General features: G+C 41.8%; 1 long non-coding RNA gene across 1 annotated transcript in view; it reads right to left on the bottom strand.

Moving 5' to 3' along the window:
* The window catches only part of LOC146816789 (uncharacterized), a 33459-nt gene extending 31760 nt beyond the window's left edge, over window positions 1-1699 (bottom strand). Inside the window, exon 1 of the long non-coding RNA XR_014962939.1 lies at window positions 579-1699. This is a non-coding gene — a long non-coding RNA (uncharacterized LOC146816789). The remainder of the gene's footprint in view (window positions 1-578) is intronic.
* Between the last annotated feature and the right edge of the window lie 23853 nt (window positions 1700-25552).

The raw sequence follows: 25552 nt of genomic DNA, 5'->3' as shown, positions 1-25552 counted from the left end.
GGAAAGATTGAGTCATTTTTTATGTAGACTAGATTTGTGTTTGCGTTATCTAAGGGACTGGTCGGATCTGAATCTTTGAGGAGTATAAAGCAGAAAATAATAGAACAAAGCATTCTGGACTATGCAGTAGACCCGGTGAAGGCATCTTGCTATCTTTCAAATGCGACTGAAGAAAAATAACCTTTAGGGGAAAATTGTTGATCAGCATTCATTGTAAATCATCACTAATATATTTTAAGCATAATAGTTACAGATAAATAAACACCCAGTGTCACACTGCCTGACACCACATAAATCATCTCTTCTCAACACACATGATGACACCTCATAACAAACAACAATCACTCAGCATGCAATGCATGCCATTTACCTGTTCCTCTGGTGTGCTCACTGTGATTGATTCAAGGTACATTGCAGAATGCAGAACCGTTTGTTCACAAAGCAGAGAATGGCCAGTGTAAATCGAATTGTATACATAGTCAAGGCCCAAGGTTGGAGGCAGGCACACATTTGTTTGGTTGTATTCTCCATCAAATCAATCAATCAATCAATCAGGGGAATGTAAGTGTGCTACTCACCCATGAGGGTCTCAAGGCGCTGGAGGTGGGTAGACAGTTCCGGTCAATCGAAAAGCCAGGTTTTGAGTGCCTTCCCGAAGGTGTTCAGGGAGGAGGCGCCTCTGATGTCTATCAGGAGCTCATTCCAGGTCTTGGCCGCGATGTAGGAGAAGGCTCTTCCACCTGTTCTAGCCCTGCTGATGCACGACGTTTCGGCAAGGGCGAGGTCAACAGATAGGAGGATTCTCTTGGAAATGTTGAAGGAAATTCTCTCATTGAGGTACTGGGGTCTGGTGTTGTGGAGGCATTTGTAGGCATGGGTGAGAATCTTGAAGATAACTCTCTTCTTAACGGGGAGCCAGTGGAGGTCCCGGGGTGGTTGGGTGGCGTGTTTGTGTCGCGGGATGCCGAGGACGAGTCAGGCTACGCTGTTCAGTATGTTCTGGAGTTTGCGGAGCAAACATTCCAGGGTAGAGGGCGTTACCGTAATCCAGTCTGCTGGTTATGAGTGCATGGGTGACTGTCTTCCTTGATTCGGGGCGGATCCATTTGAAGGTCTTTCGGAGGATGCAGAGGGTGTTGAAGCAGCTGGAGGCGACTGTGTTGCCCTGTTGGGACATTGAGAGTGAGGAGACGATGCTGAGGCTTCTGGTGTGGTCCCATGCAGAGGGGGAGGGTCCGAGGACGAGGACCTCTGTCTTCTCCACTTTGAGCTTCAGGCAGCTGCTGCTCATCCAGGATGCAACATCTTCCATTCCTTCCTGGAAGTTGAGTCTGGTGGTGATAGGGTCCTTGGTGAGGGAGAGGATGAGCTGGTTGTTGTCTGCATAGGATACTATGCTGAGACAGTGCTGTATCACGATGGCGGCGAGGGGGACCATGTAGATGTTGAAGAGCCTTGGGCTGAGTGACGATCCTTAGGGTACTCCGTAGTTAATTTATGTGGGTTTGGAGAGGAAGGGTGGCAGTCTGATTCTTTTCTGTTCTGCCAGTGAGGAAGAAGCAGATCCAGTCAAGGGCTGTTCCATGTATGTAAGCGCTGCGAAGTCTGGCGGTGAGTGCACAGTGGGAGAAGGTGTTGAACACTGCAGAGAGGTTGAGTAGTATCAGGGCCATCGTATGTCCTTGGTCAATGAGGGTGCGGATCTTGCGGCGAGTAGAGCAGTCTCCGTCCACTGCCCGGCTTGGGGGAAATGCGAGTGGGGGAAGTAGTGACTTCTTCACTGCACACTGTTGCAACTCCAATTGGGCAATACCATGTGTCCGGTACCATGGTTTGTACTAAGCTTACCCTGACTAACACTTGCTCTGCAAATGAAGCATATGGCAATGTTCGCCTTCTTCTGGCTAACCAAAAAAAAGTCCCAAACTGGGTAGCTCAACTTTCTGATGCTGGTGACACTGCCAATGTCAGATGTACTGGCGGCAGATGGGAATTTTGATGTTTGACTCTCAGCAGTACCTACTTCTACTGAGGTGGTTGTGGATGTACGTTGCTGCTGGGACTTCGCAAATAGGCAGCTGGCGGTAGTTGGATCTGTGGTGCCTCGGCCGCATCCTCCCTGGGAAGTTAGGATGGGGTAACGTCATTCTCCACTGGAGCTGGGCTAACATCCATGATGACTGGCTCGTCATCATCCTCCTCTTCTACATCTACCTCCATACCTCTAAAGCTTTCTGGAACCTTCCTTTTCCCTTGCCTCATCTGAGCTGTCTTGTGGCATGTCTCACTCTCAGACAGAGACAGCATCCAAGCAGTGTCTAGATCATCAGAAGAGGGACTTGAAGAAAAAGATGATGCACCACTAACCATCCTTTTTCTTGCTTGAGATCCAGAAGACAATGGATCTCCTGAAGCAGATTTCTCTACTTCCTCAGCATGAAGCTCAATCTCTTGAACTTCTCCTACTTCAGGAGGAACTACTATTGGCGGTTGTGGCTTTTGTTCTTGCTGCTGTCCAGTTCTCTTAGTTTCCTGCAACAATTGGGTACTACTTTGCTATCGAGATAAGTCAATTTCAACATCACTGCTCATCTGCGTTGGCGTTATTAGACTGGTTGCCTCTGGAACAGACATGGACTTGGGCTTAGATTGGTGTGGGTTTACTGATTTGGGGGTACTGCTCCCAGTTTTATCCCAAGAGGCCAGTGCGGCAGGTACAGTTTTTGGTTTTCCAAAAAAATATCTGGGGCAACATACCAGTGGTAGTGGTCAGCTCCTTTTTCTCTCTGGCCACTTTCTTGGTAGAGGTTTTTGCACCTTTCTTTGGGCCCATCTTCAAGCTGTCAGTTAGCAGTGGTACTTAGCTTCACAAGTTGAAGAGATGTCTGTGATGTATAGGTCACTCATGCATCATGCCGTGCACAGGATTTGTTTCTGGCAGTACTGTGGGTGATGTTGATTCTTGTCTTGTGCACTTAAAAGAAAAGAAGCAAGAAGGACATCAATACAACTTGGCATTGTTGCTATTTAATTACTAGTACAAACAAACACAATATCATTTAGTGTGGTCACTGGTTACTCCCTACTTTATGTGAGTCATGTGGCGTCACTCACATGTGATGTGGCACTCAGGGATATGCAGCTGACGAATGACAATGGAAGGAATAATCCCTAGACAATAAATGCTGTTGGTCACCTATGGCAGACATTGAGGTTGACGGATGTCAGATGTAGTGAAAAATGGTATGAACAAAAAAAAGTATAATTTTTTTTCACAGATATGAATACAAAATATGATATAACAATAAAAAAATAATAATAATTAATTAGAAAGATATAATAATATATTATTAATCTGCCATCGCATTGCTCAACCATTCATGCAGCCTATGGCAATGGGCTGAATTTGGTTGGATGCACAAAATGGCTGCCAGCCAGTGCCACATTGTCATCAACAACAACACTGAGCAGGAAGGCATTGGGAACAAAGAGAAGACATGCAGGGCTATAAGGAAAGCACACTGCCTGCATAGCCCATACCAACAATGGCCAGGCACCGACCCTATGATCACAAGAGGACACAAGTAGGCCTATGGGGAAAGTGCACTGGTTGACTAGTGGTAAACAAAAAATGTACGCCAGCCACATGGTCACAACAGGAAGCAGGAGGCCTACAAAAGGGAAGGCATTCAGGCCTAACCTCAAAACACACTGGCTAGATACACAAAATGGCCGCCAGCCACACTCACAACAGAAAGCAAGAGGCCTAGAAAACAAAGAACGCTTGCACGCCTATGGCAAAAGCACACTGGCTCGATACACAAAATGGCTGCCAGCCAGATAGTCACAGACTCACAACAAGAAGCAGCAGGAATAGAAAACAAAGAATGCATCCAGGCATATGGCAAACGCACACTGGCTTCTTACACAAAACAGCCATCAGCCACATGTTCAAAACAAGAAGCAGGAGGCCTAGAACAAAGAACGCAACCAGCAAGAAGGCATGGCCACAACAAGGAAGACATGCATGATTATGGCAAAAGCACACTAGCTGGATACACAAAATGGCCACCATCCCATGGTCACAAACTCACAACATGAAGCAGGAGGCTTGGAAAACAAAGAACGCAAGCAGGCCTACAGAAAAAGCACACTGGCTGGATATCACAACGATATAATTTGATGGAAATCGTGCTCAGCTCGGTTTGCCAGGGACAAAAGAACAGTTATCCTTCTACCAGCATACACATCACCTATTGTGCTTCCTCTTAGACCCCCAGTCTATTTTTGTAGTTGCATTAGTTTAGAATCGGGGATTTGGACTTGGGTAGGTCTTTAAATTATTTTTCCCTTAGACCCTTCTCTCACCTGTTGTTTTGATGGATACACAAAGTGGCCATCAGCCACATGCTCACAACAACAACCAGCAAAAAGGCGTGGCCACAACAAAGAAGACATGCAGGTCTATGGCAAAAGCACACTGGCTGGATGCACAAATTGGCCACCAGCCGCATGGTCACAGACTCACAATAAGAATCAGGAGGCCTAGAAAACAAAGATCGTATGCAGGCCTATGTTAAAAGCAAACTGGCTGCCTACACAAAATAGCCACAAGCCACATGGTCACAATAACCAGCAAGAAGGCAGGGCCACAACAAAGAATACATGCAGGCCTTTGCAAAAGCACACTGGCTGGATACACCAAATGGCCGCTGGCCACATGGTCACTCACAACAAGAGGCAGGAGGCCTGTAAAACAAAGAGCACATGCAAGCCTAGGGACAGTCCACTGACTATAGAAAATGACCCCTGGCCAGTGGCCACATAGCATCTGGAACAATGGCAAATGGTGGCCTATGCAAACCCCCACACACACTGGCCAGACAAATGAGGCATGGTTAAATGGAGAACACAGCATTAATTCACCAATGCCAATAATGAATATTAACAGGGCTAAACAAATGTTTACAACAACACACATCCTTCAAAGGCATTACCCCACCTAGTCCTTTACACTGTTTGCAGGAACAAATACATGAAATACCACAAAACTTCACATGTTCTATTCCATCCAAATTTATCCATGGCCTTAATGCTGTTCCAAATTGAACGGATACCACAGAAACAGTTGTTTCATGCACCCATGACTAGCACTGGGCCTACCGACTGGAAGGCCATTTGGCAGACTAGGCCACATAGTGAATCAAATCAGTATTGCAAATATGTTGAAAAAACGTACGAAAATGTAGTAAACAGTGAAACATTTTTCCTTTACAGTAGAAAGAAAAATGGAATGCTTAAGTCCTTAAATTCAATGGGATACGTAGCAGAAACAAAGAGTAATTCTTTCAGCTCTAAATCCATATGAAAAGTGACTAGGAGATTGACAAAGCACTGGGAGGAGCCTGCTGGACAGGAACAGACAGTTGGAGACTCTGGGTCACTTACTTCCAGCTTGAAAAAAATTTTGGAAAAAAAACTTCTCGCACAAAAAAAAAAACAAATGTCAATTGATGAGCTTTTTAACACCAAATCGTCAGTTTGGTAAGATTTTGAAGCTTCTCGAGGAGAGAATCTCACCCAAATTGCAGCCGTGGTAGATCCTGATCATGTACGGCAAAAAACATCCACCAGATGGCGCACCCGAATGACATGTTGGCACCTGCAAAATCTCATGTGAGCAAGCTGCTGGCTAGCAAATCTCATGGCGCTGTAAACAGCCCTAAAAATGTTGTGGGTGATCGCAAGTGCCCGGCAAGTTGCTCCGGCACACGCAAAATGAAATTTTGAGGGCGAGGACCAAAAATAATCTCAGCTCCATTGCGGAGTGTAGAGTTTAATGGTAACTTCATGATCTCCTTGGAACGCAGAGTTGCTGACTTTCGCAAACTCCACGAACGAAGCAGAGTTTTATGCCCAGGCTTACTTATTTTCCGATTGCCAATCTTTTTGCCCACAATTTGTGAAAAGTATCATTTTTATTCACAGTCCCTTATTTTCATCCCTGTATTCCATTGTGCCTGCCAAGCTTACATGTCTTTGTTCTCTCCATGTTTAGAAGGTTTTCCTATAGGTTTCACATTTACTTTGATTATATCGTGTAAATACAAAATGCTCATCGTTCCTGACTGAACTACTGATACGGATGACGCCCTGCACTATTTGCACTCTGATTAATGTATGCGTGGTTTAACGTTTAGCATGTTTAAATCATACTTTCTGACTTTTGTCTCTTTTCACTGGCAGTCTGTCATGTTTTATCAGTGGGTTATAGGAACGCTTGATGTCTTCTGAATTGTGCCCTTTCATTGTTTGATTGTTTTTAGTAAGAACCATTTTGCTATTCATTGACTGAGAGTTCTAACTAATCCCTCGTACTCCACACTAATAAAAGCTGTTTGTCATTCAAATAAAAAAGCCTCATGTTTTCATCTTCTCAGGTCACTACTTTTGGCAATTGCACAGATTGTGCAAGCACAACTAGATGTAGTCATATACAATTTATGTTACTTTATTTTTACTACATCCACTCGGACTTACAAGTGGCGGTAAAAATTACCATTTTTTAGACTGTTAAATGATGCAGTTCAACTCTGCTCACTGACTGATGAGAGACAAACTTCCCTAATTTTTAAAATGTTATATGTTTGCTTTTTCATTGTTGTATTAACCCTATCATGATGGAGGCCGCATTCAATCATATTAAGAGGGGTTGAAGTGTCTCAAAACATTTAGGACCCTATCTTAAGACCATTTAAACTAGAAACATATTGTATTTGACTATTTCTAAAACAAGGTTTTATAAAGCCGAATTTTCTGTACATTTTTGACGTGTGAACCCCTTCAAGTCTTGTCCTATTCATACTGTGAATCACATGAACACTATGCCATCACGTTTGAGCACTTAGTAGAAAGTACATTAAATATATTTTCTGTAAAATAACTTTTTGGGTAAAAAAACTGTGGCCTGCTTGCTAATGCTTTGTTCTCAATTTAAAAAAAAAATGACAGGATTACTGATAGAGGTGGTGGGATTGTAGCCAACAACCGCCTCATTTAGGAAGAATTTTCCATAGATTTACCAATTCAAATCAATTCAATTAAAAAAAGATTGTTTATTTAGACCGTTGGTCTTTAAACAAGAGCAAACATACAAACATAACTATCTTCAATTTAAAAACCAGCTTGAGTTAAAAACTTTATCATACCTGTAAAATACTTCAAATATATTAAAAATTCTTCTAAAAAAAACAATTTATCTAACAATTGTTTAGATTCCCAATATCATTAATAAAAACTGGTGTGTTTTTTATTAAATCCATACTGGTGCTAAAATATCCACTCTACACATTTTTTTTTTCAATTCAAGATTTTTTATTGAGACATTTTCCAGAAAATAAACTAAAGTGAAACAAAGGTAAGATCGAAAAGAAGACATCGCCAGTTAAATGGGCAATAAGCAAGAAAGCAACATGCATACAATAGACATAATATGTGGGTTCCATGTGGGTGTAAGATATGCATAAGCCTGAGTTCAGCCTCATAACACAAAATAGGGGAAAAAAGATAGAGAGAAAAATATAGGGGTAGAGAAACCCTTTTGTCAAACATATACTCTACACAATTTTAAGACATTTTTTAACCGCAAGCATAAACTTCCCTATTGCACATGCGTGCATTTAGAATAACAGATCTACTGCTTGTTCACGATTCCTAACCTCGTATTTTAAAAAGATTGGATGTAGCCACAATTGTCATGCATCAAGAACATTTAGACCGTCCAATAAGATGTGCAAAATATTGCATTTTGTCCCTATATGACAGGTGCAATTCCCTTCTGGGTCAATCATAGCACTCTTAATCCTATCATTCTCATAACATGGAATAATCCCAATCCTTATTTTTCATAATTCTCTCCTTAACCAGCGATTGGGACTAATATCCATGCATGCGAATTGTTGGCCTTTTTGCCAAGGTTTCATCATAAAGCATACAGAACTTTTCCCTTCCAAGTATTGCCTATCCATGTCCCTTGATATTTCTTTCCCTGCTGTCCTGAGTTTTATCTTACTTATAGTAGGATGACAGTTCTGCTGGCATACATCAGCCCTCAGTACCCTACACACCGTAGTCACTGTTATTCTCACTCCCTTTGCCCACTTCATTTCACTCTGTAGGATCTCACATTTACACGAAAAGGAGACTTTTTGCACCTCTTTACAACCCAGGCGTTGCCAGAATCTTATTAGTGCCATGATTGTCATTTTCTCCCATGAGACCATTCCAGTTTCTAGTCTTACAGCCTGTATCATGGAGGATCTAGGTAGGGACCGTATTTTTTTTTTTTAGATTTTCCAATAATTACATAAAACTGGTTGCTCAGAAAAGATATAGAACTTTTAGAAACCTTTACAGATTGGACCGCAAGAATCAGCGGTTTATTCAAAGTTATGAAAGCGTAATCAAGGAAAAGTTGGCGTACAATTTGTGATCCTTGAAAGGGAACAAAGCAAGAAAGGCTCTGCTGGTCTTATAAACTACATATACTTGAGCGTTTTTATGGCAGTGCACAGTTTATTCGCTCCTCACGGCAAAAAGAAGGCTGGAAAATAATAAACGAACTCCATAAGACACTGGTCACCGAATGTAATTTTCCAATGTCATGAGATCTATTTTTTGCAATTAGAATTAATAGATTATTAATTGGTTACAATAACCCTGTAAGCATTAATGATAGTGCATCCTACATACAGTGTCAGTAAAACAGATTGATAATGTTTTTTTAAATAGCTAAAAAGCACTGCTAACTGTTCAACCTTTTCCAGAAAACATAAATTTAGCTCATCACAGCTTTATCGTCAATAGTAATCAGTTTTCTATAAATTAATAAAATACACATAGTAACATTATAAAGCAACAAAGTTAATATAAACGAAAGCACTTCCTCTTAATGTTTACATTCCAAAAAATATACAATTACCATTTTACTCCACCAAAATTTAAAAGAATTGCAGTGTTTATCCACTCGCTCCATCCTCCGCCACAATTATGTCCTTCTGAATGCCATAATATGACCTTGTTCTGCGCTCATGAAAACGATTGCAGAGCAGAGATCCACCAGACTAGCTGGCGTTTGATCCAAGGAAAAAATATAAAATGAATACACCCAGTACTAGAATTGAGCACACTTGGGGTAGGATCTGCACAAGACTTTAATTTAGTAACTGCTGCAGCACAGATGGGCACGAGGAGCAATATATGGTAATTAATTAGTGTGTTTCAATTGTTATCACCTTCATAAAAAAGCGAACTCAAATCAAATGCTGCCCCAAAAACTGCACTATTTTTTCAGACTATCGGGGATCAATTTGGGAGGTCAAAAATAGATCCTCGTTAGTCTGAAAAAATAGGTGAATTTGTTTGGGAGGCATTTGATCTGATTTCGCTTTTTTGATACCTGTAAAGTTCACAAAATGAGTGGGCCTTTCAGCAGAGTGAAATGAGACCGAAAGCCCCTCTGATGCAGGGGAAATATAAAGGAAGAACAGCAGTCAAGAAAAAAAGTGTTTTTATGTGTGTTCATCACAAATATGACAGCTGAAGTTTATTGATTTGCCCGGAGTGAAAATGCCAATGAAAGAGGGAGGCTTTATTGCCGCCATGGAAAATGGTGGGCATTTGGCCACTGGCAAAATATTATACAGCTGTTTGCATAATTGTACTGTATCTGCTTGCCGTCAACGAAGGGCAGGGCATGATTTAATGGTGATCCTCCCTAAAGGATTTTACCTTAGGAATATTCGAATATATATGTATTTATGAAGATAATACTGCTGCGCCTCATCACCTAGCCCATCTTGCTGCTCGATAAAAAAGAGAATTATTGTGTCCTGAAGGATACTTTGAATATCACTCTTCTGAAATGTTCACGAAGGATGATAAAGCGCGCGAGCTCATAGTGTGGCAGGATCTCTCCTATTTTTGTAAACATATCACATAAACGTGGAAGATTACCGCACTATTACTTATTAAATGCGTCTATTTTAAATATTTCTAATGCACGTCCAGAGCTTAAGAGTCAACGCCCAGTAACATGGACATCAGCAAGAAAACCAAAAGCTCATTTCTGAAAAATAAGTAAAATAGACTTAATGAAAAAATACAATTGTATAGGAAGAGCCTCATGGAAGTCCTAATAAGCGATGGTTAATAAAATGCTGAATTATTTGTCAATATATGTCAGTGCAGAAAGGGTCTCATTCTGAGTGTCTTAGTAATTGGCACTGCATGTAGAGTGAAAGAACTGCACTTTTTCATGACACAGATTTTGAAACAAACTTGCTGGAATTTCTGCAGGTTTCTAAATTTTGAAGCTCAGAACAGTGCAAATGGGGACCTTTACTGGGGCACTCCTAATGAGCCCCTTGATGTTCTCTTCCTCATTACACCTCCTAGGGTTCCTTATGAGTGACATAGATTCTCCCCTCATATACTCGAAACCCCTAAGTATCGGTAAGTGAAAACACTGTATGATATCGAGGTGTACCTTGAGGCAACCATCAGAAACCAGGAATTACCAGGGGAGTCGGTCATTCAGGACCCAGGTTCTCTATTGTATAACTCCTCATTGTATCATGGAGGTTCACACAAAGATTTGCCTCCTTAGAGCTGATGAAATCATCATGTAAAACACACCATATCTGCAGAATTCTGTGCATTTCATAATTCCTACGAGGCAGCTCTTTCCCGCCTTGCTTGAGATGATCTGAGACAAACAATTCCATTTTCCACTCCAAATTGTTTTCACTTTGTGACTGCCCCTAAGAGGGCCTATGTTTCAGTAGCCCTAGAAGGGCATACGAGATAAGGCTCTCTTCCTGCGCTCTTGCCAAAGCCCTCACTCCTGCTTTGTGGTATAGACTCTCAATAGCAACTTTGAAGGCAGTATATACATAACTATTGTAGGTTGGGAGACCGAGTTGTGGTTTCTAGTAGGCCTGGGCTAAAATTTCGTTCCGTTCACGGAAATTGCGATAACTTGACATTTTCGCGTTCCACGGAAAGCGCGAAAATGTCAAAATTTCCGCATTCCGCAGCTTTGCGATAATTTAGTTCTTGCTCGTGCTGTAAAATAATACATTCTCGCGCGCGCGCGATCGCCTTACCTGAATCCCTGCGTTCGCCGACAAGTTTTCTTGATCCGGTCGCATTCTCCTTGAGATGTTGTATTGTTTTTAGCCATTTGCGCTGTCTCGTGACAGTTCGCGCCCGCAGTGACGTCATGCGTCGCGCGATCACGTCTTTCTTCTCGCGATCATGCACCGCAAGACAACTGAAAACAAGATGGCCGCGCCCGCGAGCAACCGCATGGGTAAGTTGGTGAGCCGCGACCATGCAGAAAATCTCGCGAACATGCGGGAAAAAAACTTCCGCATCTTCGCGATATTTCCGCGTGTTTGCGATAATTTTTAACATTTTCGCGATAATTTGCGAAAGTGGATTTCGCAAATTCCGCCCACCCCTAGTTTCTAGGGGGCATATGTATCAAAAACCGTATTTGCGATTCTCAAATAGCGATTTTTTGAGAATCGCTATTTGAGAATTACAAAACGGGATGTATTTAAAAATTCACACATATTTTGCGAATTCTTAATGTTCCTTAATTGCGATTAGCAAATTGCGAAATCGCAATTAAGGAATACCTTCCCATTCATTCCTATGGGCCAGGAGGCCCATAGGAATGAATGGGAAGTCATTCTCCAATTGCGTTCTGCAATTTGCTAATCGCAAATTGAGAATAATTTCAAAGGTGCAAGGGTGTCATGATGACACCCTGATGCACCCCTGAAATGAGCAGGTGTGCGCATATGGCGCACATACATGCCATAAGGGCATGTATGTGCGCCACATGGCACTTTGAAAAATGCCAAAAAGTGAATTTTTCAAAGAAATCGCAAATTACCACCAACTTGAAGTTGGTGGTAATTTGCGATTTCTTAAGGAGAAATCGCACAACTTGGGTGCTTGTTACATAGCATTTAAGGAATCGCAATTTGCGATTCCTTAAATGCTTATGCAAAATTAAGGAATCGCAAAATTAGCGATTCCTTAATAATGCGATGCGAAAATGGCTCATACATCGCGTTTTGTGATTTTATATTCGCAAACGCTGTTTTTTAGCGAATCGCAGCGTTTGCGAATACAAAATCGTTTGATACATATGCCCCTAGGACTTTATGCTACAATTGCCCTTCGGAATCCCAGTGTAAACCTCTATGTGAAAATTACATTTTTGCATGGTGTAAATCCTGGTTTTCGTTTTCTACTCATAATTTCAGAAACTATTTGTAAGTATGAGTTGGGAGTTAACACCAGTGTTTAGCAATGCTCTGTTGCTCTATTTGAGTTTTTTAATACCCGATTATGTGGAATGGAAATAAAGATGTATTCTTCTATTGAATATGTCTGAACTAATACTGACTGCACATCTGCTGTTACAGTCACACACCAGAGATACAAGCTGTTAGACCTGTTACCCTTAGGGTGGCCTTCCCCAAATTATTTTGACTACTACCTCAAATGTTTGCTGAAATACGTTTTGTATTGGCGTTACGACTCTGTGCACTTTACTACTGTTAGGCAGCGCTAAAGTGCTTGGACCACTCCCCTAAACATAGATTGAGTGGGATATACCTAATTGGCATAATTAATTTACTTTAAAGTTCCATATAGAGTGATATACCATATACGTAGGGCCTTAATGCAAGCTGTGGCCTGCAGCACGTATTGTGCCACCCACTTAAGTAGCACTTTAAATATGTCTGAGGCCTGCAACTGCAGCCTGAATACCATTTTAAACTGCCATTTTGTCTTGGCATTAAAACCCCCTTGCCAAGCTTTAACTTCACCTTTTATCAAATATAAGTCACCCCTAAGGTAGGCCCTAGGTAGCCCAAAGGGCAGGGTGGTGTGTTATAAAAAGGTTAGACATGTACTTTAAGGTTTTAAACGTCTTGGTTGTAAAAAACTCCTAAGCTCAATTTTCACAAATGTGAGGCCTACCACTCCCATTCAATAACATTGGGAATTCCTTATTACAATTAATCAGCTGTAATTTCCAATTGGGATCTAGTAGCTATTTCATGTTTGGTATCTATGAAATTGTAATGATAAACTCTCTTTACTGGTAAAGTTGGTTTTTCATTACTATTTTGAAAATGCCACATTTAGATAGTTGCAAAAAGAACAATAGATGTACAGAATGTTGAACAATGTCAAACATTCACCCCAGTACTGAGATCTGGGCCTTAATCCATAATTATTTTGCTCCCGATGCCATTCCAGTTTAAACCCAGGCATATGCAAATCAGTCTTGACCCTGTTCCCCATAGGAACAGTCCAGCCCAAACTGTCAGGCCAGGTCCTCCCTGGACTGGAAACAAGTATCCTGAGACCAATGTCAGGGTTTCACCCCTCAACAGCCAGGAAAGCATGACTCTAGTGGCATGGAGACCACAGGACCTGTGCTTGCCTTCACACAAAGGGACTAATAACCCCACATTTTCACTGCAGCCATCCTGAAGGCACTGCAGGGGAGTCAGGAACATCCATACACATAAAATAACCTTTATAGAAGCTTATCCCACCTTCCAGAAGAATGGCACCAGGGTATAAAAATAGGACCTTCATATCCACTCTTCAGTTCCTACTGGACCTACTGAAAGACTCTCAGTGGACTGCCTTCTGCTGTGACCTGCTGCGCACTCTGCCAGACAGCTGCTCTACTTGGAAGGACTGCTTTGCTACCTGGACCCTGCCATGAACTCTCAGAGGCCAGACCTGCTGTTTAGCCCTACATCTTCGCCGGCACTCAGAGCTACCAGAGGGACTCCAATGGCTAGTTTGCTGGCCTGCCGATTAGATCCACAGGACATAAAACACATCCACTATTTTGAGCCTCCCACCGGTCCTGGATCCTTCATTGTGTTGCTCAAGTACCCATATGGCTAAATCACAAAACTGAGGACTAAAAGAATATTGGCTCAAAACTGCTCTGAGAACCAGCAGGAGACTGGGATCAACCTTCTTGTCTATCCGCCCGAGGTGCATCTTGGGCCGGATTAACTTTGCAGCTTCTCCTTTCCAGCGGTTCTTCACTAAAGGGGTATCTGAACACGTGGAACTGCCTTTGGCTACAGCCCTCTGCCTCATCCCACTGGAGATTTTCAACTTCCATTTTGGCAAGAAGTATGAACTGATAAATCTTCACTACAGCTTTGACTGAAGACCATACAACAATGACACTCCCATCTTAGACACCTCCTGCACCCCTGCACTGTTGAGCTTTACCTTCTCTGATACAATTTTTCTCAGAATTTTTTCCAAGTCTGAAGATAAATACTTTGACCAGGTCTTGCGCGATTAGCTACCCGTGGTTAACGCTTTGATTTTTTAGGCACTAGTTCTTACTAAAAACTTTAAAATTGTATAACTCTGGTTCTTTTGTATGGATTTTTACCATTTTGATGACAAATAATTTAGTAACATTTACTTTCTTTCCCTAAATTGGTGGAATTTTTCTTGTTTTGTGGTTTCCCTTTATTATTGTTTGGGTGCTGCATATATACTTTATACATTGCTTCTAAGTTAATCTTAATTGCTTTTTGTGCCAACCTACCCACGGTTTATCACAGGTTGATTTAGTGACTTTTTGTGGTTCATCCTACAAGGGATTGTGGCTGTTGCTTTGCCAGGGCTCAAACCCCAGTAAACCGACAACCCAATTTCTCATACAAGCATAACTCATTGCAGCTACTGAAACTGTCTCCTTGGTGTAGCCTTCCATCAGACATTTTACACATCCTATTTTACTGAATTCGTTTTTTGGCATTAGGACTTTGTGCACTTCACCACTGCTAACAAGTGCTAAAGTGCTTGTGCTCTCTTCAAATATGGTCAAATTGGCTTACATCTAATTGGCACTTTCAAGTTAGTTGTAAGTCCCTAGTGAGTGGTACCTACATGGACCAATTTCCTGTAAATTAAATGAGACTAGTGGGCCCACAGAACTCATTGTGCCACCCACTGAAGTAGCCTTTTAAAACATATCTCAGGTCTCCCACTCTAGCCTGTAGTGCAGTTTTATACTGTTATTTTAACCTTGCAAAATAAACCTTTTGTCATGCCTAAACCTTTCTTTTTTATACATGTATGTCACCCCCAAATTAGGCCCTAAAGCCTCACAAGGCCAGAAGCATTATATTTAAAACATAGGACATGTCGGTTTTTAGCAGTGAGAACCTCCTAAAGACATTTATCACTGTAATAAGGCCTATCTCTCCCATTGAATAACACTGAGTTACCTTACTACATTTAATAACTGATAATACACTCACATGAATTGCAATTTAAAATCCTCTTTGCTGGTGCTGTTTAAGCCACAATTCTGAAAATGCCACTTTTGAAAATTTGGCATTTCTTTGCCCTAATTTTTTCTGCCCTTGTCCAGTGTCCTTGGTCATATGACTGTGAATGCCTTTGTTGCTGAGATTTTTGTATTTCTTACAGACAGTGATACACAGGGGGCTTAGGTGTTGACAGAATGGGCCATCTCGGCAAGATGATGGGGAGGAACTGCACCCAGCCCCACTTCACTTCGATGGACTCTGCCTCACACACACACACACAAAGGAAATTGACACCAGTTCAGCCTTGTCTTTGGTCACCATAGACTTTTTGGAGCTTTGACATGGTAAGAGGAAGGACTTTCCAGAACCAGAGGTGGGGTAGTATTGGAAATCCTCCTACATCAAGGGCTGGCACCAGGTATAAATACTTGACCTCAGGAGCTGCTCTTCAGAACACTCTTGGGCCTGTGGACAGTACTGGAAAAGGTGTATTCTGCTTCTTGAGGATTATCATGTTGTCTGAGAAGAAAGACTGGACCTGTTTACCTTCATCACACACTAAACTGAGTGACTCCAAGGGTCAGTTGGCTGATCTCCAGTTTGAGCTAAAGGAAAAGCAAAAGCCTCAGAGGCCTCTCTGCAACTGACCAGCTAACCTGCTGCAATTGGACCTTCAACAGGATCTGCCTGAGCCCAGCTTGCCTCTGCGGGAGAGAGTTCCTGATCTTCAAGAGTGGCTCCTAAGGTCTTGGACTCTTGGCTGGCATCAAGTCAGAGCAACTGCAAAGAAGAAAAGGGGAAATCCTGACGTTTGCAACTGTGAAAAGGGCCTGTCACACTAAGACTCTGCTGATCACGATGACTGCCATTGTGAAGCTCCAGACACCTGCTCATCACATTTTAGTGACCGCCAGCAAAGAGCGCCAATGCAAGAGTCATAATTCACACTACAACAATACCAACTCATTGTGATAGCCAATGCAACGCTCCAGCAAAGACCACCCTATGACGCCCTACTGGCACTTCACACTACAGAGATGACATCCGATGCTGTCCAGCCTGCTCTTCACACTACAGCCACAACCATCTGCAACGTTGTCCCTGTTCTCGCTGCCTCCACCAAGAGACTGGCTCTTTGTGTCAAACTTTGAGAAGATAACACGTTCAGTGGAAACTAAGTTGATCCCCATATCAAAACCATGCTCCATTGTGGTCGGCCTGTATGAGTGAATTTTTCCTGGACTAGCACAACCAGATGTCCATGAGTGGTGCTTAGTGCTTTTAGGCCCTCTATCTACTTTAACATTTTTTTATTGCAAATCTCAAGTTCTACTGATTGACGTCTGTCATTCTGGTATCATTTTATCTATTAAATTTTTTAAAAATCTAAATTGGTTTGGGATTCAGTGTTTTCATTCTATTACTGTGTGCTGCATAAATAATTTACACATTGCCCCAAAGTTAAGCCTGAGTGCTTTGTAGCAAGCTACCAAATGGTTAAGCACAGGTTAATTTACTGACATTTGAGGTTCACCCTGAAAAGGAAACAAATAACCAGTTTCTTGCAGTACTTAAAACCCTTGACCAAGAAGGTCTGAGTTTCTGTGCATTAGAGAATTGATCCAATAAAGAATATTCTTAGTGTTTTTGTGGTATTTAGCTGGTGCTCATCACTATTTCCATCCTATAAAGCAAGAGATTCTTTCCAAATAATTAAGTGTGAAGAACTGGGGAAGACTTTGCATTGGAAGTCAAAGTATGATTCAAGGTCATCATGTGTTGTATAGTTTCCACTAATCCTTAGGACCTGTGTATTTGTTTGGACAACGTAAACTTTGGACACCCCCACAGGATATTTTGACGTAGAGACCAGCTAGCTCATAGTGCTACCACTAGACGCGCCTAACCTTATCAGGGAGCGAATGGTTTCTGGCAGCCACTGAACATGACAACCATGATCCCTCAGGGATTGTGGCAACAGATACAAACTTTTAGCTCAGTCACTCGTCCTTCATTATGCTCAGAGAAATATACAGGAGGATGTTTTCAATATATTTATTGAACCAACGTCGTTCTTATATTGAAAACATGTGCTGCGATAATCAGTAGACAAAAGCAGATGAAAGTAATTACGAGCACCAAAAAAGTAAATAGTAGGTACAGCCCTACCAGGGTGCTAAAACAGTGTATATATGCAGGCATATAAACAAGACAGTAATCAGGCGCATTGTTACTATGGGATCCCTACTCTAAGTGTACCTAGAGTGTGTGTAGGTGTAGAGCCAAGAATCTCTCCAAGGAACGCTCCAACTCCCTTACCTGGTGGGAGAGAATAAAGGACCCCGCCTTGGTCTTGAACCGGACACCCCTCACGATATATCAGACTGCTACATGGTAAAGTATCAGCATGCAGGGACCCTCGGTGTCAGCTGAAGTGCCTCCTCTGCTAATCTATTAGAATGCTCTTTATATATAATAAATAGCAGCCTTGTGATGCACAGTGTAGATTAGAGATGTTATGGATATGTAGATAGCTCTGTTACTCCGTGGATGAAGATAGGACGACATTTGTACATAGTGCGTAGAGAGGCCTTGTACATGATGTTCAAGGCATTATGATAATGTTGTCCAAAGCTAGATGTGTAAACAAAGTGGTTTCAGAGAAACGAATCTAACGTTGTCGTGCATGCAAATATATTCAGAAGTTCACTGCAGAAATGGTAATGTAAAACATAGGACAATGTAAGAAATGAGCAGCTTCGCTACTTGGGCCTAGCCTGGGAGCATAACACGTGTATCTGGGGCTATTGCTCTGAGTCTGTTATTTTGTAATGGTTGCTGGTCCACATGGTTTTCCATAAAATCAAACAATACCAGGCCATGCTCAATGATATGAGCTTGGTTGGTCCACGGAATGATAACTTTTTGGGGATTTCGGGAACATTTGGGAAAGATTTGTTTGCTTTTGATTCTTGTGAATACTAGTAAAAAAGTAACTGCAGACAAATAGCAGTTTTTAGATACTGAATCACAAGGTTATTGTTACTTTTTTTAATTGAGATCTAAAAATATTGATCAATTTATACATATGCATAAATATTGTTCATGCTCCAATCATCAATAGGTACAAATAACATAATCTGATACATTCAATATCTATTAAGAGAATAGTACTACGTAAAAAGTCCATGTGGAAAAGAGACGCACTAGATAAATAACCCTAGCAGCACCTTAAATGAACGGTTATAAGAACATAAAATACTTCTAGAACTAAATGTGCAAAGTTGGCAATAGGACAATGCAATCACTCATTCTGACCCCCATTTTCACTCGAAAAACCACCCCATCATTAATCAAACTTCTTTCTTTCTGCGTTTCGCGTTACATATCACTGTTCAGTGTATCAGATTTGCTTAATTTTTCATACCCAATCCCCTATTGATGGAATCTGCTGTGTCCACCATTTTTGAAGCAGGAGGGATCTGGCCACAGCCATTGCAACAAATAGTGTTTTTGCCCATTTATTAATCAGGCCGAATGCAGGATCATACCCCATAGCTTTCAACCAGGATCTAAAGGCTAATTTAACTTGCCATTCGGTCTCCAAATAATGAAACATTTCATTCCAGAATCCTTGGATAAGAGAACACTGATCAATTATGTGCACCCAATTGGCATCAGACCCATCAAGGCAGCAAAAACAGTGGCTTGGCTGGTTAGGGTTTACTTGTGCTAAAATGTATTATCTTGACTTCATCCCACATCCTAGTTGTTAATTCCATCCCTTTGTACTTTTCCCATTTTTTAATAGCACTTTATGTGAGATCCAGACTTTTTATAGAAGCCAAGAGCCTTTTCCATTCCCTAGGATTTTAATCTTCAACCATTTCAAGTAATGCGAGAGCCACACTTTTGCTATCATTTACCTGGCACAAATCCAAACTGCTAAATAGTTTTTACAGCAAGCCAAGGAGCAGAAAATAGTTTTGGGTTAACTCGTGGGTTTCTGAAAATATTAAGCCATCTCTCTGTCAGGAGAAAATCCGGCAGCTTCCTGAAACCAACCTTTACCCATTTTTGGACAATTTTCGATGTCAAATTAACACCTGGCTCCATGGCAAGTTCTGTTGCGATATTAATATAGGGGATAGCGCAGCTCCTAAAAAGATTCCTACATTTCTGAAGAAACCATTGCAAACTCTTATACCGAACGTTTTTGGGTACCTTCACGATTTTTATCATGCAACCTATATGATGTTCTGTGCAGATCAACTGCATACAAGAATAAAAAAAAAAAAACCTTGGGGTGTTTAAACATGGATATTTACTGTGCAAAGTAAGCAAAATAATAGTCCCTCAGATTGGGGATTGCTAGCCTCCCTTTTTCCAGCTCTTCATATAAAGTGCTTAGTGCTATTCTGATGATTTTTTTGCCAGATTAAAGACATGAACATAGGCTCAACCTCTTTAAAAAAGAAAGTAGTTAAAACAGATGGCATGGCCGAAAATCAAAAAATTATACTGCGAAAGATTAGACATTTTCATCAGAGAAACCCTGCTCAAAATGGTTAAAGGGAGAGAGTTCCATCATGAAAATAAGTCTGTACTTTTAATAGAAGCGGGGAAAAGTTAAGTTCATATAGGCCATCGATTCGGGATAAATATCTAATACCCAGATATATTTTGGGGTATGGATTCACACATGAGGCTATATCTGGGTATGGAACCTCTTGACTACATCCACACAATAATAATTCAGTTTTCTTCTTATTAATGATATCGCTTCCCAGTTTCTCATACTGTGCAAAAGTCTGAAAAACCTTCCCGTGGACCTCTATACTGCAGTCGAGGACTAACATAATGGCATAAGCGTATAGCTTTATCTTCCCCATCGCTATTGCCAGTGGTTCTATAAAGAAGGCAAATAAGATAGGAGATAACGGACAACCCTGTCGGGTTCCACGCAGAACCTGTATTTTCCCCATGTCTACTGTATTTACAATATTACTGGCTTCTGCATTACAAAACACCCTTTGTATCAACCCTGTGATCTGAGATGGAATACTGAATCCAGACAAAATACAAAATAATTTGTCCCAGACCATGGGGTTGAATGCTTTCTCTGCATCTAACGGAAGCACTAAAGCAAGTGTGTCGTTAGTTGCAAAATAATCTAATGCTTCGGCCAGATAGTGCGTATTTCTCCAAAGCTGTCTCCCATGGATAAAACCATTCTGGTTTGGATGAATTAAGGTAGATTTAATTAAGTTAAATCTTTTAGCTAACATTTTGTGATGAATTTATAATTGATATTCAATAATGTAATTGGACAATATGAATTTGGATCCTCCTTGTCCCTCCCCTTTTTTAAAAAGCTCACTACATTCCCCTTATGAAATGACGCTGGTATAGGACCACTCTGTAGCATTGTATTGATGACCAATAAACAATACTACACTAAAACCTCTACAAAAGTTTTTAAAAATCAAGCCGAGAAGCCATCTGGCCCACAGGCTTTACAGTTTTGGAGTTTCTTAAATACCTCGACCAGCGCATAATATTCACCCCTTTTACTTCAGATAGGGTTGGAATATTCTGCTCAGTTAAGAACTTATCTAATGATTCTTTATCCACTAACTGGTTTTGCATACAAATCCGTCTATAATGCTCCAGCATAATTTCTCCCACCTTAGCTGAGTCCTTACTCCTATTACCAGTAGAGGGGCATTTTGAAACATCAATCCAATTATAGGCAGCTTCTCACGGGCCTACCAGGCTAAAAGTTTTCAAGTAAAATTTCTCTTTCACATACTTTTTGGGTGTAAGCATGATTTAACACTTTGCATTTTGTGTGACATGCCTCACTCAATGCCTGTTTAGCCTTATACAAATTTATTTTATTTGAAAACGATGGATTTCCTAAACTTTGCTGTACATGTCTTTCTAAAGTTTGTTTTTGTAATGTATCCCTTTTTGCTGTTTTCTGCATCTTTACCTACCACAAACCTCTAATGTATGCCTTTAAGGCATGCCAAACAATGCTAGGGGAGGTGATCCTGTGATTAATAGCCAAGAACTCCATTATCTTGCCTATGCAAAATTGCACCCGCCCTTCCTCTTGTAAATACTGTTTGTTAGGAACCCAGCATCTGAGGTGTGCTATGACATTCCCTATCTTAAACTCTAAGATAATCATTGCAATGTCAGAAAAACTGTTGGGTAAAACTTGTTGAGTATTAAAGGCCAGAGCCTTTGAGAGTAGAAAAAAATCTATCTGGGAGAAGTTACGGTATCTACCTGAAAAACAAATACAGACAATTTTTGAAAGAAAGGCCTCCCTCCATGGGTCGATTATTCCAAGCATCTTCTAGTAGTTGTGAATCACTTTCAAAGCTGATAACTTTTAGTGGATTTTGGGGGAAATATTAAAAAGTAAAACATTTTTATTAGGATTGCGGGCGGACTCCAGTCCGCCCGCCACCCTAGTGGTGCTGGGACCTGCCACCAGTGGTGTGGGCGGTCCCGCTGTGCCAATTGGGATGCGACCGCCACCATGGCAGTTGCATCCTGTATATTTAACATTGTGGTGGGCGGTGCTGTATTCAGCACCCACCACAATGTTAAAAGGGCATGTTCTGCATGTTCTGCGTGGTGCCTGCCACCTTGTGCATTCCAATGTCTGGGGTACCATGGGTACCCCCCAAGTGCAGCCACCTACCGCCCAACTCGCTGGGGGCCCGCAACGGGCCCCCAAAGGCATTCTCCGCATGCCTTTCCATGGCAGAGTCTTCGCCATGGAAAGGCATGAGACCGCCATCATCATAATATGGATGGCGGTGCTTTCATATTGCAGGTCTTTTCCGCCCGGTAGGCAATCGGGCTGATTGCCTACCGGCGGAAAACTGGCAGACGGTCTTTCAGTTCGCCTGGGTCCCCACTGCCATCGTAATATGGCAGACGGAAATGTTTGGTGGGCAGACGGAAATGGCGGGCGGTGGTGATCCGCCCACCATCCTAACAAACCCCTTTGTTTTTAAAAGTTAACAACGTAAAAGCTGTTTATTAGATCAACAATTTGGGGTCAAAAAAGACCTGGTAAAAGTATATTTAACAAAACAAACACCATTTTCCTCTGATCGTCTTAGATGCAAGTTTATCTGGATTCTGGGGCCGAATCTGGTAAGATTAATCACCTGCTCTGAGCTGCTGCTAAATCTGATCAGAGAAAGTGGCTGGGAGTATGTGGGGCAAAGGGGTGCTGGGCCAAGGCAGGTCCTTGTATGCCAAAGGGGATCATTGTGGTATTGGAGGGATTTATGAGGAGTAAACATCATTTACCATGCATGCAATACAACGCATGCCATTACAACGTGGTCATTACAACGACTGCTTTGTTACATCGCACACCATTAGAACGCAAGTCAGAACAATGATTTGCTGTAGAGGGCAGAAGTTGTTGGATTTAAAATCCAGCACCTTCCCTACTGTTGCACAGACTGGAGTTGGAATAATAAATTATACTATTCCAAAATCCAGCGCCCCCCTACAGCAAGTCATTGTGCCGACTAGTGTTGTAATGGTATGCGATGTAACAACATGGTCGTTGTAAGGACCGCATTGTATTGGCATGCATTTTAAATGCATGCAAATTAATGTGGCATATTCTATTCAAACATGCCAAAATCAATTTTTCGTATAACTGATCTGAGATGTCCAATATGCTTTAGCCCTATAAAAATATGCACCATATGTTCTGCCTTTATATAAGTCAATCATAATTATCCTCTTTTCTCCCTTCATCAAGAGGGGCATGGACCACCTCTTCGCATGCTATGCTCTTAGCCAAACTAGCAAACACAACCTGCCATCAAATCATAAATGAAGAGTTTATACATGTAGGGCCACAGATGCCAGGCTCTGCTCCATTTTATTTTCTGAGAGTTGTCAAGCAATTAAATAATATTTGTTTGGTGTGTTTACAGTGGTCTGTGATAGTATGTGACCAACAAACCTGATTTAGAACTGTTAATGCACACTCTGAACTTCAGATTTGATGTTCCCATCCCATGTGAAAGAAGTAAAGTAATACCACAACCCATGTTCCCATATACCATACTGAATTGTACGTGAATCTTTTTAGTCTCTTTTGCGGATTGCTAAATCTTCATCCCTATCGTGAATCCTAAATTCACATACATTTCTGCCGGAATTACCTGGCTATTTAATAGAAAATTATATTCATCTGCACAATTTGACTTATCAGTGTGACAAATATGTCAGACCCATCTTTAAAAATCAAATTATTTCTTGAAGAGTAACAAGTCAACACATTTTAGAAAGAAAGTAACCTAGTTCACTGGGGTTAGTCTAGTCCAGATATTCATCTCTATACATTTGTACACAATAAGTAATCCAGAATACCTTCCATTTTTTGAAATATCCTTTTTATTTCAGATTTAGCATGCCTAGTCACCTTTTGATAATGTTAAAATCTATCTCTTCTATCAAGAGTATATTTCATGGTTAGATAAAAAAAAAAAAGCTTTTTGCTTGGCTCATTTTCCATCCAATTTATACAACTGGACATTAAGGAGCCTATTACGATGTCTGGCGGACTCGTGTCTGCCCTACACCATCTCAAAACATCAGGTTCAGATTGAAGCGTCCACAGTAGGTGACCATACCTGGGAAACTCTTTACACCTGTGACTGTGGTGGGAGCTGGGGCTACTTGGATGTCATTCTTCTTGACCAGATCAGGCGACACTCCGTGCTGAGAAAAATGGCACCCAAAGAAAGATCTCTCCTTCTAGAGGAATGCACATTTCTCTCGATGGAGCATAAGGCCACTGCGTCTCAGGCGCTGAAAAGTGTCTCTCAGGCAATCCAGATGTTCTCCCAAGGTGGGGGCATGAGCCAAAATGGCATCGCTGACTTTGAGGATGCCTATTAGGCCAGCCAGTATCCCTCTAATGGTGCCTTGGAAGACTTCGGCTGCACTTGACACTCCGAAGCTCAGATGTTTATATCTTCGGAGACCCACGTGCATCGAGAAGGTTGTAATGGCCCTTGACTCAGGATCCAGCAGTAGTTGGTCGCAGATCCAACTTTGGAGAACCACTGGGAGCCACTCACCTCAGCTACAATGCTACTGTGGAAGTCAAATGATGCTCTCTCCTAATGACTTGGTTGGGCAGTCTCATATCCACGCATATCCTCACTTCGCCCGGCTGTTTGGGCTTCCGCACCACCACAATGGGGGATACCCTGGGAGTCAGACCATTGTCTCCTTCAATGATGTCGGATCGCTCCAGTTTCTTCAATTCTTCCTCCACCTTTGGCCTCAGATGAAAGGCCACCCTTCGGTGTTTCAAGGCAACGGGTTGGATAGAGCGGTCAACTTGAAGATGATAATGCGGTCTTTGAGGCATCCTATCCCTATCCCTTCAAAATTCTACCCACAGTCCCTCCATGCTCTCCTGGTAGACAGTGAAGGCGAAATCAACCAGCTGCAGGCGCTCAGTGGTTTGGCAGCTCAGTAGCATCCCTGACTCGCCCTGGGTGATGTACACTTTGGACCGAGTGGTGGGGGAGTTGTGACTTATATTGGTGGTGAATACTCCAGCTAATGGAAGAGGAACGTTGGACCTATATTCAAATATGTATCAAGGTGGGGCATAGCTGCAGTTGCATGAGAAGTGTTAGCATCACTGATTGAGCCATGATATTTATTGATACCCCGGTGTCGATCAGCGCCTGGACCTGGTGTCCTGCAACCAGCACACTGCATTTGGGGATCCGTCTTTGGGGACATCCATTTGACTGCATGTAATGAAATACAAGGACTGCTCCCTCTATGTCGTCGTCAACCATGTTCTCCTCTTCTTCCATTTTTTTTTTGGCTCAGGGCATTGATGTGTTGTTCCGCTGCCCCTTCAGTGCAGTGGAAAGACACACTTTTGCAAAGTGGTTCCATTTGTTGATTTGTTGCATGCAGAGCATCTCTTCCCCTGGGAGGGGCATACTCCTTGGCGCCGTAAGGGCCCACCACATCTGTAGCATGTCCTGGTCATGGGTGGTGGCGTGCTGCGCATCTTCTTTTTCTCATATCTTTCAGGCAGGATAACGTTAACAGGCTGGATGTTT

This window comes from Triturus cristatus, chromosome 6, assembly GCF_964204655.1.
Source record: "Triturus cristatus chromosome 6, aTriCri1.1, whole genome shotgun sequence".
NCBI lineage: Eukaryota > Metazoa > Chordata > Amphibia > Caudata > Salamandridae > Triturus > Triturus cristatus.
This window is presented reverse-complemented; position numbering and strand designations above follow the sequence as displayed.